The sequence below is a fragment of the Microtus pennsylvanicus genome, chromosome 6 (assembly GCF_037038515.1).
Source record: "Microtus pennsylvanicus isolate mMicPen1 chromosome 6, mMicPen1.hap1, whole genome shotgun sequence".
In the NCBI taxonomy this organism is placed as follows: domain Eukaryota; kingdom Metazoa; phylum Chordata; class Mammalia; order Rodentia; family Cricetidae; genus Microtus; species Microtus pennsylvanicus.
In genome coordinates this window covers 96,597,927-96,611,012 of record NC_134584.1, presented here as the reverse complement: position 1 = coordinate 96,611,012, position 13,086 = coordinate 96,597,927, and the positions used below count along the sequence as shown (strand labels likewise).

At 44.9% G+C, this 13,086-nt stretch overlaps 1 protein-coding gene across 2 annotated transcripts in view; it reads right to left on the bottom strand.

Moving 5' to 3' along the window:
• Nlrc5 (NLR family CARD domain containing 5) overlaps positions 1 to 13,040 on the bottom strand; it is an 80,203-nt gene extending 67,163 nt beyond the window's left edge. For both annotated transcript variants that reach the window (XR_012910951.1, XM_075976934.1), the window contains exon 1: positions 12,962 to 13,040. The gene's annotated coding sequence lies outside the window, so the exon portion shown is untranslated. The remainder of the gene's footprint in view (positions 1 to 12,961) is intronic.
• Between the last annotated feature and the right edge of the window lie 46 nt (positions 13,041 to 13,086).

Sequence of the window (13,086 nt, the reverse complement as noted above, 5' to 3'; positions counted from 1 at the left end):
GTGTCTGGAGTGGGGGATGCCAGCAATTCTTTCCCTTTATCCACAGAGGCATGAAGAGCAGGTAAGACACACCTTTCGCTCCATACACTTTGGTAGAGTGTAGGTGTGAGAACGTTCCCTGTAGAAACATTACCTCGAGCCAGGCAAGGAGCCCGAGGCAGAAAAATGAGTTTGAAGACAGGGCTGGAGGTATAGCTGCTATTGAGTGCTTGCCTAGGATACACGAGGCCTTGGGTTCAGTTCTTAGGGCGTGGGAGGAAAGGAGGCGGGAAGAGAGGGAGGGAGAAAGAATAATCTTAACTACATAGTAATACACTATATAAATAAAACCAAAACCAAACAACCAAACACACACACACACACACACACACATACACACACACATGCGTATGCATGCACACAGACACATATACACACAAAAACAAAACTTGTAAGATCATGGCACTTTACTGAGGAGGGAATGGAAGCCCCATCACCAAAGAAGGGAACCTCTTGGGCTTGAGCCTCAGAGCTACAAGCAAGGGACATTTCTCACCTCACAGCCCTCTGTATGGCTATTGCCATCTAGAAAAAGGCTCTGCATCACGCCAGCCCTGGGCCACAACCTACCATTTCCATCAATGAAGCCCTGGGAATCTGGCTTCCAGCTCAGCACATGCCATTCAGCTGCTTCCTCCTCGGGGATCAGACTCTCCACTGAGACCCCTAGGGAATCCAGATGGACCTTCCTTTGGGACCAGGGTCCTGGTTTCAGCCTGATTGGCACAGCAGAGAGCCCTGGAGCTAAGAACTCAGCCCCAGTTCTTGGGCCCACCATGCAGAGGAAGTGGCTGGGGTCAGAGAGACACCACACGTGTCTGGGTGCTGTTACCGTCTCCCTGGTCCCTCCAGACCAGAGACCTATACTTGTCTGCACCTTCGAATTACATGGGGGCAGGGCGAGCTGTCAGTCAGCACAGTCTCAAGGGTGGAGTTCAAGCAGTGGAAAGTTCCCAGGTGGCCGCTACACCGACACATCTCAGAACCATTACAGGTGAGGATGGCATCAGTTCTGCACGGCAGGAGTGACGAGACTGACTCCTTGTCCCGATACCTAGCATCTTCCTCCAGCAATCCAGGTCCTGGTTATGCCAACCTTCTGTGTGGCTCCAAAGGCCCCGGGGACTGGAAGGTCATATGGGCAGCAGAAATTGTCTCCAAGGGAGATGCCTGCCTTAGCCTCTCTTCTTTCACACTTTGGGTCCCCACAGGGTGGTTCTGTCAAGTTCTATTCTGCAGCCAGGGCCCAGAATGCCATACACAAACAAAAACGAAACTAGAATTTGGAAATCCCCTCCTTATCTCCCAGGGTGGGGAGTTAGTTTGACCAGAAGAATCCAGTCCTGGTGTGGGAGGTTAGGCAGAGAGCAAGAAACAGTTCAGATGAGAGAGAAGGAGTAAATTCTCAGGTGAGGTTCACCTGCAGGATCGCTTGCTCACTTTTACATCTAGGGTCATGTCCATTCTTGGACCTCACCGCCCACCTTGGCAGAGAGCAAGGCAGTACCAAACAGCTAGAGCACACGTGACTACGGACGCACTATTTCTGTCATCCCCCAAGTCATTATGTTGAAACCTCAGGCCCCAGTGGTTTGGGGTGGATATGGGGGAGGCAATTAGTTCACAAGGAGGTGCTGAGGAGTAGGATTTGTTCCTTATTGAAATGCTCGGTGTGCTCTACAATGCTCTTTCCCCAATACAAGCATACAAAAGAATACGTGGGCAGTCTGCAGCCCAGGGAAGGGACTCCTCGAACACACCATGTTGGCATTGCAACCGTAGACTTTGGACATCGCAACCATTGCCTCTTGGACAGTGATAAATACATTTTTGCAGCATATAAAGCCACCCGGGCTATGGCACCTTGTCACAGTAGTCCAAATAAATGCAGGCACCTGATTCTGGCCTAGGGAGATTCCTGCAGCCATGTTTGAGCAAGCCAGACATACACAATAAGATTGTTACAATGTTATGGCATTCTGGGTGTGAAGGTGATGGATTACGGATAGACACAGCCATATCTTTAGAATGCCCCCACCAAATGAGCTATGCGGTATAAAAGCACACATAGTCTACACCTGCAGGCATGCCAGCCAGCTCCAGGTTCAATCTCTAGCATCATTAAAAAATAAATAATAGCACATAAGCCTGGGATGAACCATGAACCTGGAACCGTGCCCAGATGGAAACACAATGATCTTCTCTTAAAACTAAATGATTGTTTCAGCAGATTTACTTTACTTTCTGCCCACAGGCATAGCCGCGATCATTTGGAAAGTTCTATGAATTGCAGAAATAACTAGCAGGCTCATCCCCATAGTCTGCCTTCAAGGATGTGTGCAATTTCCTAGAGTTTTTTTTTTTTTTAACCCATATCTTATACTAAGACTACCATATACGACAGCCAGAGCACCACTTCTCCAGGTTCTGGGAAGCATCTCACTTTTAACTTTATTTTTTAAAAGTATTATTCACCGGGGACTGAAGTAATTAAAAAAAAAAAAAGCCAGAAGCATTGTAAATGGAGTGGGTGTTGCTGCTGATCCCAGCTCTGACCTGAGGTCTGACCAGTCTGATGACTGAGCTAAGTCTTCTGAATGCTGTGCTTCACAGAGGCCCTGACACCTGGCCGAGAAGTTTCTCCGTGACTAATAAGGGTATGGGACACAGGAACTGAAAAGAGAACAATTCTTTTCTTTATGAGCCTCCTAAGCTCACTGGGAAGACACCACTTGGATGAGGCCTTAGCTAGAGGATCGCTGACCCGCCCATCACAGTGAGAGGACATAAAACAGCTGGTGGTTTCTTTCCCAGCACAAGACCCAGAGACCACTAAGGCTGACAGGGATGGGTTTGGCTCCACCCCTCTGCCCATGTGATGGACCTCTGGGCGGCTCACAGCAGCCCTCCACTGATACAATCTTCAGGATTTAGCAACTTGGTTTCAAACATTTTCAAATAAAGGCCAACCTCTACCTTGAGAAGTCTATCTTAAGAATGGGCTTTAATTACAACACTCTGGAGGCAGAGGCAGGTGTACCTCTGTTGAGTTCAAGGCCAGCCTGGTCTACAAAGTGAATTCCAGGACCGCCAGAGCTACATAAAGAAACCCTGTTGTGAAAAACTACAAATAAAATAAGAAAAAAGAAAAAGAATGAGCCTGCGGAAGCAATCCCAGCACGGACTGGAGTGGAGCTCTGTCAGCAGTCACGTGTGTGTCTGGATGTTACCAAGCCACCCCCCCCCACTAGCACTCTGAGGAGGCACAGTCTCCCCCACAGGGTTCTGAAACTCATGCGGGAGGGGTGGTTACACTGCCCAGGATTCTGCTCCTGAGTAAAGTCACATGCAAAAAATCCACAGAGCAGAAGCAGTTATGAGCACAAAAGCCAACTTGACAGTCTTCCTCCTCCTCCTCCTCCTCCTCCTCCTCCTCTTCCTCCTCTTTCTCCTCCCCCTTCTTCCTCCTCCTCCTCTTCTTCCTCCTCCTCTTCCTCCTCCTCCTCTTCTTCCTCCTCTTCTTCCTCCTCTTCCTCCTCCTCCTCTTCCTCCTCCTCCTCTTCCTCCTCCTCTTCCTCCTCCTCTTCCTCCTCCTCCTCCTCCTCATCTTCCTCCTCCTCCTCCTCCTCATCTTCCTCCTCCTCCTCCTCCTCCTCTTCCTCCTCCTCCTCCTCCTCTTCCTCCTCCTCCTCCTCCTCCTCCTCCTCCTCCTCCTCCTCCTCCTCCCCTTCTTTCTCCTCCTCCTCCTCCTTCTCTTCATCCCTCTTCCCCTCCCTGCCTCTCATTTTTGCCATTGGCTTTGCCTCCTTCTCCCAACCTCCATTCACCAGGGTTCACAGTCCCCTGCCTTTCTTCTCTCAAATGTTACATGTGTCTCTCACGAGAAGGTTATAGCCAGCCTTTCACTCAAATACAAACCGCCTCAGGCTTTTCAGCAATTAAAAAATTAGATTCACAATCTAAGAACATAGGAAATACACTCATTAAAAAATGGAACATTCTAGAAGCTGGGGACGGAACAAGAGTCCAGATGAAAGCCCAGAGTCAGATTAATGCTGCTGTCAGCTTGGGTCAAAGGAACTCTTTTTCCCCCCAGTGGTCAGTGGTGACTGCAGAGACTCATTCACCTGTCAAAGCACTGAGAATAAGCAGATGCTGAGGGCCCAACCATAAATAGGGCATCTATACTTGCGCTGGAAGGCTTAGTGTGTATTGTGAAAGAAGAGATGGCGAGTGTGAGAGGAAGTAGGGGGTGGAGGATTGGTGCTGATGTGGCCCCAGCCCTCATTGGTGCTGAGGGTGGTGGGGTGGGGAAGACACTTTCTTCAGAGGCATAGGCACTGATAAGTACTGCTGTGTATCAGCCATCACAGCGCTCCTGCAAACAACCCTAATGAAACTCACCAGGACACACACACACACACACACACACACACACACACACGTAGAAGGGCTAATTGGGAAGAGGAAAGTAATTAATGGGTGGAAGGGAGATAAAAGATAAAGTGAGTGTATGTATATGACCCGAATATATTATTTAAGTGTATGATATATCCTAATAAGACTTATTATTATGTATAATTACTTATAGGCTAATAAAATATTTTAAAAGAAAATAGAGCCAACAAGATGGCTGAGAGGCTCTTGCTGCACAGTTCTATTCTGATGATCTGAGTTTGATTCTCAAAAATCCACTTAATGTAGAAGGAAAGAACCAATTCCACCAAGCTGTCCTCTGACCTCTACATACATGCTATGACATGCATGTTACACACATGCATGCTACACATGCTATGACATGCATGCTACATACATGCTATGACAAGCACTCACACATGCAACATATGCACACATAATTGTAATAAATAAAGGATTTTTTTAAAAAAGAAAGAAAATATGTGCAGAAAAGTCAAAGCAGAAAATCTAGAAATCTAAATGTTCATTCAGGTAGAGAAACCTCCCCACATCAAAGCATAGTTAAAACAGTGAGCGGAGAGACCAAAACCAAAACAACAACAGCAACAAAAATTAACACATTGAAAGCCACAGAGAACATCATCAAGCTATATAAAAATTCAGACAACGAGAACAGCAGCAGATTCCTGGACAGAAACTCTAAAAGCCAGGAGGACATGGACAGATGTAGTTCAAGCTTTGTAAGACAATTACTACCAACCCAGATTATTATATCCTGCAAAGCTAGCCTTCAAAATTGATGGAGAAATACAAAGAAAACCTTGGGGCAGCAGACACTGAAGGAATTTACAAACACCATACAAACAGTACAGAGGACACTTGAGGAATTTAGTTCAGCTCCCAGCACCCTACGGGGTGTCTCACAACTGCCTGGAACCCTAGCTCTAAGAGATCTCATGGCTTCTTCTGGATCCCAAGGGCACCTGTGCTCATGTGGTATGGACATGGGTGCATGTGTTTGCACATGCATGCACACACAAAATTATAACAACAATAAAAATAGTCTGTCCACCAAAGAGTCATAAAAATTAAATACACAAAGAAAGTATGAAATAAAATATTTTTTAAAGTTGCTCAACTGAAAAAAACCCCACAGACTAAGAGGGATTTACTGCTGGAGTCCACTAGACCTTTAAAGAAGGACAAACATCAACACTCCTCAAAATACTCCATAAAACAGCAAAGGGAAGCACACTTTCAACTCATTTTCAAAAGCCAGTATCAACACACACACAAACAGACAAAAAAGACACACAGACACACACACACACACATCAAAACAAAATAATGCATGAGGTTGGGCTGTAGATCAGCAGTAGAGAACCTATCTAGCATAGATGAGGACCTATATTCAATTCCCAGTACCCAAACAAAAAAGAAACAAACAAACAGAAACCTTAGACCCTGTTTTGAAATATAAAACCAAAAGTCAGTAATACTTGAGTACCAAATCTCTATAAACACGGAACTGTTGTAGAATATTATTTTAAGATGCGTTACATTTGTTTATGCTGTGGAGCATCTAATGATGCAAAGATGTGTTGCATTCTTTCATGCTGCATTCTTTAACTCTGTGAAGCTGCGTTACTGTGCCTGCCTAAAACACGTGACTGGTCTAATAAAGAGCTAAATGGCCAATATCAAGGCAGGAGAAAGGATAGATGGGGCTGATAGGCAGGGAGGATAAATAGAAGGAGAATTCGGAGGAGAAAAGATAGAGAAGCAAGAAAGAGAAGAGAAGGACATCAGGAACAAGCCACCCAGCTACACAGCAAGCCACAGAGTAAGAAGCAAAGAAACACAGAAATAGATAAAGATAAAAGTCCAGAGGCAAAAGATAATTAAACTTAAAAGATTAATTTAAGAAAAGCTGGCTAGAAATTAGTCAAGCTAAGGTTGGGCATTCATAAGTAAGTAAGAATAATGTGATAATTTGGGAGCTGGGTGGTGGACCCCCTCTCCCCAAAAGAGCTAAAAGAATTTTGTTTAAAAACCAGCAACGTTTACTGCACAGAACAAAGAAGAAAATTATGGGCTAATCTCTCTAACGAACATAGGTGCAAAATTTCTCAACAAATACAAGCAAACCACAGTTAGAGACACATCAAAGAGAACATTCACCATGATCAAACTGTCTTCACTCAAATATGCAGTGACGGTTCAACAAAGACAATCAACAAATGCCATAGTCTCAAGGACAGAATTGCAGGATTCTATCAATACACAGAGAAAAGGCTTTTTAACAGATCTAACATCACTTCATGACAAAAAAAAAAAAACCCAAAAATCAAAACACTGAAGAAGTTAGGAAGACAAGTAATGTATCTGAGCATAATAAAGACTAGATATGACAAACCTACAGCCAACATTGTATGACAAATCCGAACTATTGCTGCTAAAACCAGGAACAGAATAGGGTGTCCACTTTCTCCACACTTAATCTATATCGTACTGAAAATTTTAGCTGGAACAGTAGCAGAAGAGAAAGAAAAAAGGATGCAAATGAGAAAGAAGAAGTAAAATTATCCCAATCTGAAGATGACAGGGTCTCCGGCATAGGAGTCCTACCAAATGCACCAGAGAACTCTTAGAACTGACAAATACTGGACGAGGTGGTGGCAGGATGCAAATGCCACAGAAGCCAGTCGATTTTGTATTCAATAATGAACACACTGAGAAAGAAATTTTAAAAAGTCGTATTCACAATAGCTTTAAAGATAAAACTTTAGAACAAATCTAACCAAGACAGTGGAATGAAGACGTCTACACTGATAATTTTAAAATACCAAAAAAAGAAATCAAAGACCTCTATGCTCATGGAATGGTAGAATTAATACTGGAAAATGGCAATATTACTGGGAATAATCTATACAGTCAATTCAATCCTCATCAGAATTCTTTTAACATTCTTCACAGAACTTATATATATATACAATTTTGGAAGAACAAAAGCCAAAGTTATCCTGAGCAAAAAGAATGAGCTAAAGGCATATACTTGATTTTAATATATACTACAGAGCCACAGTAACAAAAACAGTATGGTGCTGGTATACACACACACACACACACACACACACACACACACACACACACACCAGTGATTGAAATGAATGGAGGGATATAGAAAGGAACCCATACAACAACAGCTCCCTGATAGCTCTCTGGATAGTTCTCTCTTCTCTCGCGCAAAAATAAATTAAAATTGGAACAAAGACTTTAATGTAAGACCTGACCTCTGAAAAGATTAGAGAAAACACAACCAAACACTTTAAGAGACAGCTTTAGGCAAAGATCTTCTGAAAGGAATCCCGATAGCATGGGAAACAACATCAGGAACTGAGAAATAGAACCATATGAAATAAAAGCTTCCGTGCAGCCAAAGAAACAAGTAAAAACAAACAAACCAGAACTAACAGAACAGGAGACAAGCTTTCTCACTTGTACATGTGGCAGGTGATTAATAGAACATGTAAAGAACTCAAAAATCTAAAAACCCTAAATACTAGAAAACCAAACAAGACGATCAGTTTCAGAAGCTGAAGGATAAAAGACAAGTGGACGTAAAAAGGTTCACTTCCTTAGCCGTCAGAATTCAAACTGAAACAGCAATGAATCCCCTCTCATCCCAGACAGAATGACTGTCAATCAGAAAGCATTGAGTGGTTTCAAGAATAAAGGAATATATCAACATATACATACAAAAATATATACATGTATAGTGGCTGGGAGTGTAAATTAGTTTAGCCAGCATAAAGATTAATACAGAGGCACTTCAAAGAAACCCTAAAAATAGAGTTACTGTATGACCCAGCTGTACCACTTCCTACCACTTCCTGTATACCTCAAGGACTCCCAATCCACACACCCCAGAGATGCTTGCATATCTGTGTTTAGTGCACCGCATCACAAGAGGCAAGCTGTAGAGTCAGCCTGGGTGTTCCATCAACGAAAGAATGGATAAAGAAAATGTGGCATGCACACGTACACACACAGACACACACACAGGCCCAACAAACATACACACATACACATACAAAATGGTATTTTGTTCACCAAAAAAGAAAAGCAAGTGATGGTGTTTGCAAGAAAATAGACAATACTGGAAAGCACCAGATTAAGTGAGCACAAGATGAACTCGGAAAGACAAATATTGAATGTTTTTCTTCATTTGTGGACCCTGGATTTTTATATAGCTGCCTAAAATAATAGACATATACACCATAATCATATTATTTTATGCATTTATTATGTAGATATGGTCAAAGTACAGGATATAGTTGCAGAAATAGGGCTCTCTATTCGCAAAGAGCATACAGCCATAAAGAGGGCTGGAAACGGGACTCAGTGGAAAATCACTCCTTTGCCATGCCCAAGGCCCTGCATTTGTCCCTAGCACCAAAATAAAAAGTATATAGAGAGGAAATAAAGATTACTTATCACATTAAATGAATAAAAAAAAAACCGTGTGCACACTCCATACAGTACACTATCATTATGAGAGAGGGAATACAGGTGTGTACAGGTGTGTACATGTGTGCACAGGTGTGGAATCACATACGTACATGTCTGTGTATTTGTATATTATATAGGTGTATAATCTAAAGTCTATTTAATGAAGCTGACTGTGCAGGGAAACCCTGGATGCACCTGTCTGCAAAAGCCCAATTAGACTCTGGAAGAAGGCATCATAGAAACCAGTGACACCAACTGTCTTCAAAGAAAGTATCTGGGTCACTGGATTTTTACCTATGAATGTATTTGTTACTTAATTAAATTAAATTACTTATTTAAAAAAAAAGTTGGAGACAGGATCTCACTGCATAGGACAGGCTCGGCCTTACCTCTGTTAAAGCTTCCGCCTCAGCCTCCTAAATACTGGGTGTGTGTCACCAAGTTGTTCGTATTATTTAGTTTAACAACTGATATCTCATTTTTTTTAAAATCTGAGTCCATTAAAGTATGGATACACTGCTAGCGGCCCCACAAACTGCCCATTCCACACAACTGTCACTCACACTCGGAGGGCCTAGTTAGGTCTTATTCAGGTTCCCCACTTGTTAGTCAGGAGTCCGTGATTTCCCACTTGCTCGGGTCAGCTGTTAGTGTGGGTTTCCCCATCACGGTCTTGGCCCTTTGCTCATATTATTGCTCCTCCCTCTCTATGACTGGACTCGCGGAGTTTGGCCCAGTGCTCAGCTGTGGTTTTCTGCATCTGCTTCCCCATCAGTTACTGGATGAAGGTTCCATGATGGCAATTAAGGTAGTCATCAATCTGATTATACGGGAAGGGCAGTTAAGGGCACTCTTGCTTAGGGTCTTAGCTGGGGTCATCCTTGTGGATTCCTGGGGATTTCCCTAGGATTTATCCCTAGGGCATAAACTAGGGATACCTTGCTCAGCCTAGATATAGTGGGGAGGGCCTTGGCTCTGCCTTAAGTGATGAGACAGACTTTGTTGACTACCCATGGGAGGCCTCACCCTCTCTGAGGAGTGGATGGGGGTGGGGTGGAGAGAAGGTGGGTGGTGCGGGAGGATGGGAGGGAGAGGGAACTGGGATTGGTGTGTAAGATAAGATTGTTTTAAAAATAAAAAATACAATATGATACACACATGGAAAAACCTGGTGCTAGAGGGCCTGTGTCTATCAGCTCCATGTAATTAATTCCCTTTCACCCCATCATCAGTGCCAGACAGAGGGTGGCCAAAGCTTCTGTGGAAAAAGATTCCCCTGGGAGGAGTTACAGAAGAGGTATTGGAAGCAGCACCAACAGGAAGAACCAGTTAAATCAGGTCTCCTCTGGTCTCCCAACCCAGAGAACCGGGTCTGTCCAAGTCTTGGTTTGAGACGATGACAGAGAGGAGGAAGAATCTGCAGTCAGAGGTGACCAGAAAAACTGAATCCTCTGCCCCCATTTCTGAGATCCTCAGAATGGAAGACTCGGGGTTCCCATAATGAGAAGATTGGGGGCCACGTCAACTCTACCAGCTTCCAGGGACCTAGAAACTGGAGCTAACGTGCCAGCTTTACAATCACATCCGTTTAAGGGTGACAAGTTCCACAAGCAGTCAGGGACACTTGCCTCCCCTTCTGCCTGTTTTACGCAGGTGCTCTGAGGGCCTGTAAACTCCACAGATCCTGCTCCTGCTCTCTGAGCCCCTTGCCCCAGCAGCCAGGAAGATCTGTTCTCTTTTGCTTCTAACTTATGTTTCTTCTGCAGAATTAGTCCCAGCCAAACAGGGTGGAGGCTGTCAGCCCGCACTCACAGAAACAGATCTGGTGAAAAGAGACCATGTTTTGCATCCTGAAAACACCTACAAAGACTTGTTTTTGTTTGTCATCTGTGGCAAGCAGAGAACCCAACTCTTCTGCAAGCCAGGCAAACTCTTGAGCCACACCCCTCCCCTAAAATTTCGTTAAGTGTCTGCACTTGCCCAGTTCTCTGCTGGTGATACAGGTGAGATGCTGAGATGACGTGGTAACCAAGCCCCATCAAGCACTGATGGAAAGAGCAGTGCTTTGCTCTCGGCTGGCTGCAGATTGCACGTTTGCACCCAGGAGTGGGCAGAGGCCCTTCCGCAGGCATTAGAAAGGAGCCCTCCTTCTTCCAGTTGGGGCGGTTGCTGGAATTTTTTTTTTCTCAGCTTGTGGCTGCAGTCTTGGCCTCCCCACCGTGACCGCCCACCCCAAGGTGTCTGTTTTGACATGCTGATCTTTTCTATGACCAGGCAGTAGTCACACTGGGCCTAACCTACAACCTCATCTTAACTCTCTGCAGCCACCTTCTGCCCAAATAAGGTCACATTCAGAGGCCGTGGAAGTCAGGACTTCATGTCTTCCTTAGGGGACCCAACACACAGCATAACAGAGGGGAGAAGACATTTTGCTGGGTTCTCTTCAGAGGAAGGAGGGAGGTGTGCTGGGGTGCAAGGACACTGGTCAGGCCCTGCTGATCTCCAGCTAGTCAGGGGTCAAGCCTAAGCAGATGGTCCCATCCAAGTTCTAGACCTGATCACACTTAGCTTCTGAAAGCAGGCCGACCCTGGGCTAAGCAGACTGTGGCATTTCCTAAGCTTCTGGAATTGTCCCATCAGGACCCAAGGTTCCTTGTTCTTGGGGCCAAGCACTATTTCTACTTTTGCTTGGTCAATCCATGGGACAAATTTTGAACTATCCATTATGCCTGTATTATAGATGGGAAATCAAACTTCCCAGAGACGCAACTGTTAGCTCATGATCACTCAGCAAGGGCACAGGGCTGAGAGCCCCCAGGAGTAAACTCTGGGGACTGAGCTGAAGGAAGTACGGGGGAGGGGGGGGCTTATGAACCCCAATCATCAGCTATCACGCTGCTCTGTTCTCTGATGGGAGATCAGGCTTCCTGCGTTATTTCCGTGGTGCCCAGGACTCAACACAGGGTCTGATCTACCACCGAGCTAGAACCCGGTGGTTTTCCAGGTTTCCTTGTCCCTTAGAGAGAAAGAAAGTGACGGGGAAAGAGGAAGCTCTGGGTATGGCTCGGCTACACACACCCATCTTTGCCATTCCCTGGCCTTTTTCCCAATCACGGGAGTCAATTTTCAAAATACCTTTTACACGCAAAGCCCCCCACACCATCTTTTTAAAAGAATCCCAACAAGACATGCAAACAGTACGGAAGACCGGGGGCTCTGCAGGACCCTCCCAAGTGGCCACTTCCGCAACTCCCAACTCCAACTTTTCTGAGTGAAACCCACATGGCAATGTGGCAGACCAGGAACAAAAGACTACCAAGACCTACTCTTGCACCTGGTAAGTTTTAGTGATCATTAAAAAAGAGATGAAGACCTTAAATAATAGTTGAGGGTTTTTTTTAATGGAATATTCTATTTTTTAAAAAAAGATTCCTGTCTTTTTGGACACTCTGAGCTATTTCTGTTGAGATTCTCTATCGGACATTCGTCAGAAAACATAGCTGATGGGGAAACCTGAGGTTGGCGACTGTTGGAGAATGACAGGAGGCTTTTACGGCAAGCTTTTATGGCTCAGCCAAACTCTATTCTACAAATGTATTAAGAAAGGATTTTCATTTTTGTTTTGTTTTATTTTAGGCTGAAATTTCGGAATCGTAACAAACAGGTGGACTTCTGTGATTATTAATAAAGCAATGGAAATTGAAAAGGAAAAAAAAAAAGCAAGGAAGGATGGTTCCAGTGGATGCCGGGTGTAGCCCTGGAGAAGGGGCGTACAGACATATAGCATATTCCCCAGACTGAGTGACTCCCCAATTTGTCACTTTCTATTGCCCCCAAACTGCAATGACTGACTGCATTTTGCTAAGCCACCAGTGCCCACCCACGCATCTGTCCATGTGTCCCCCACCGGGTCTCTGGCACCCCCTCCTCCCTCTTGGCAAGGAATCCGAACCCATAATCTCCATCCGCGCCCCCATCTGGGCAGGTAACTCACCAACTCGACGCCTGCTCCACCGCGCTCTGTGCGAAACTGAAAGTGGCCTCTTAGCGCTGTTCGCCAGTTCATGGAACCCGCCGCGGCTGCCGAGAAATCACGTGGATTAAAAGTGCCAGTCCCGA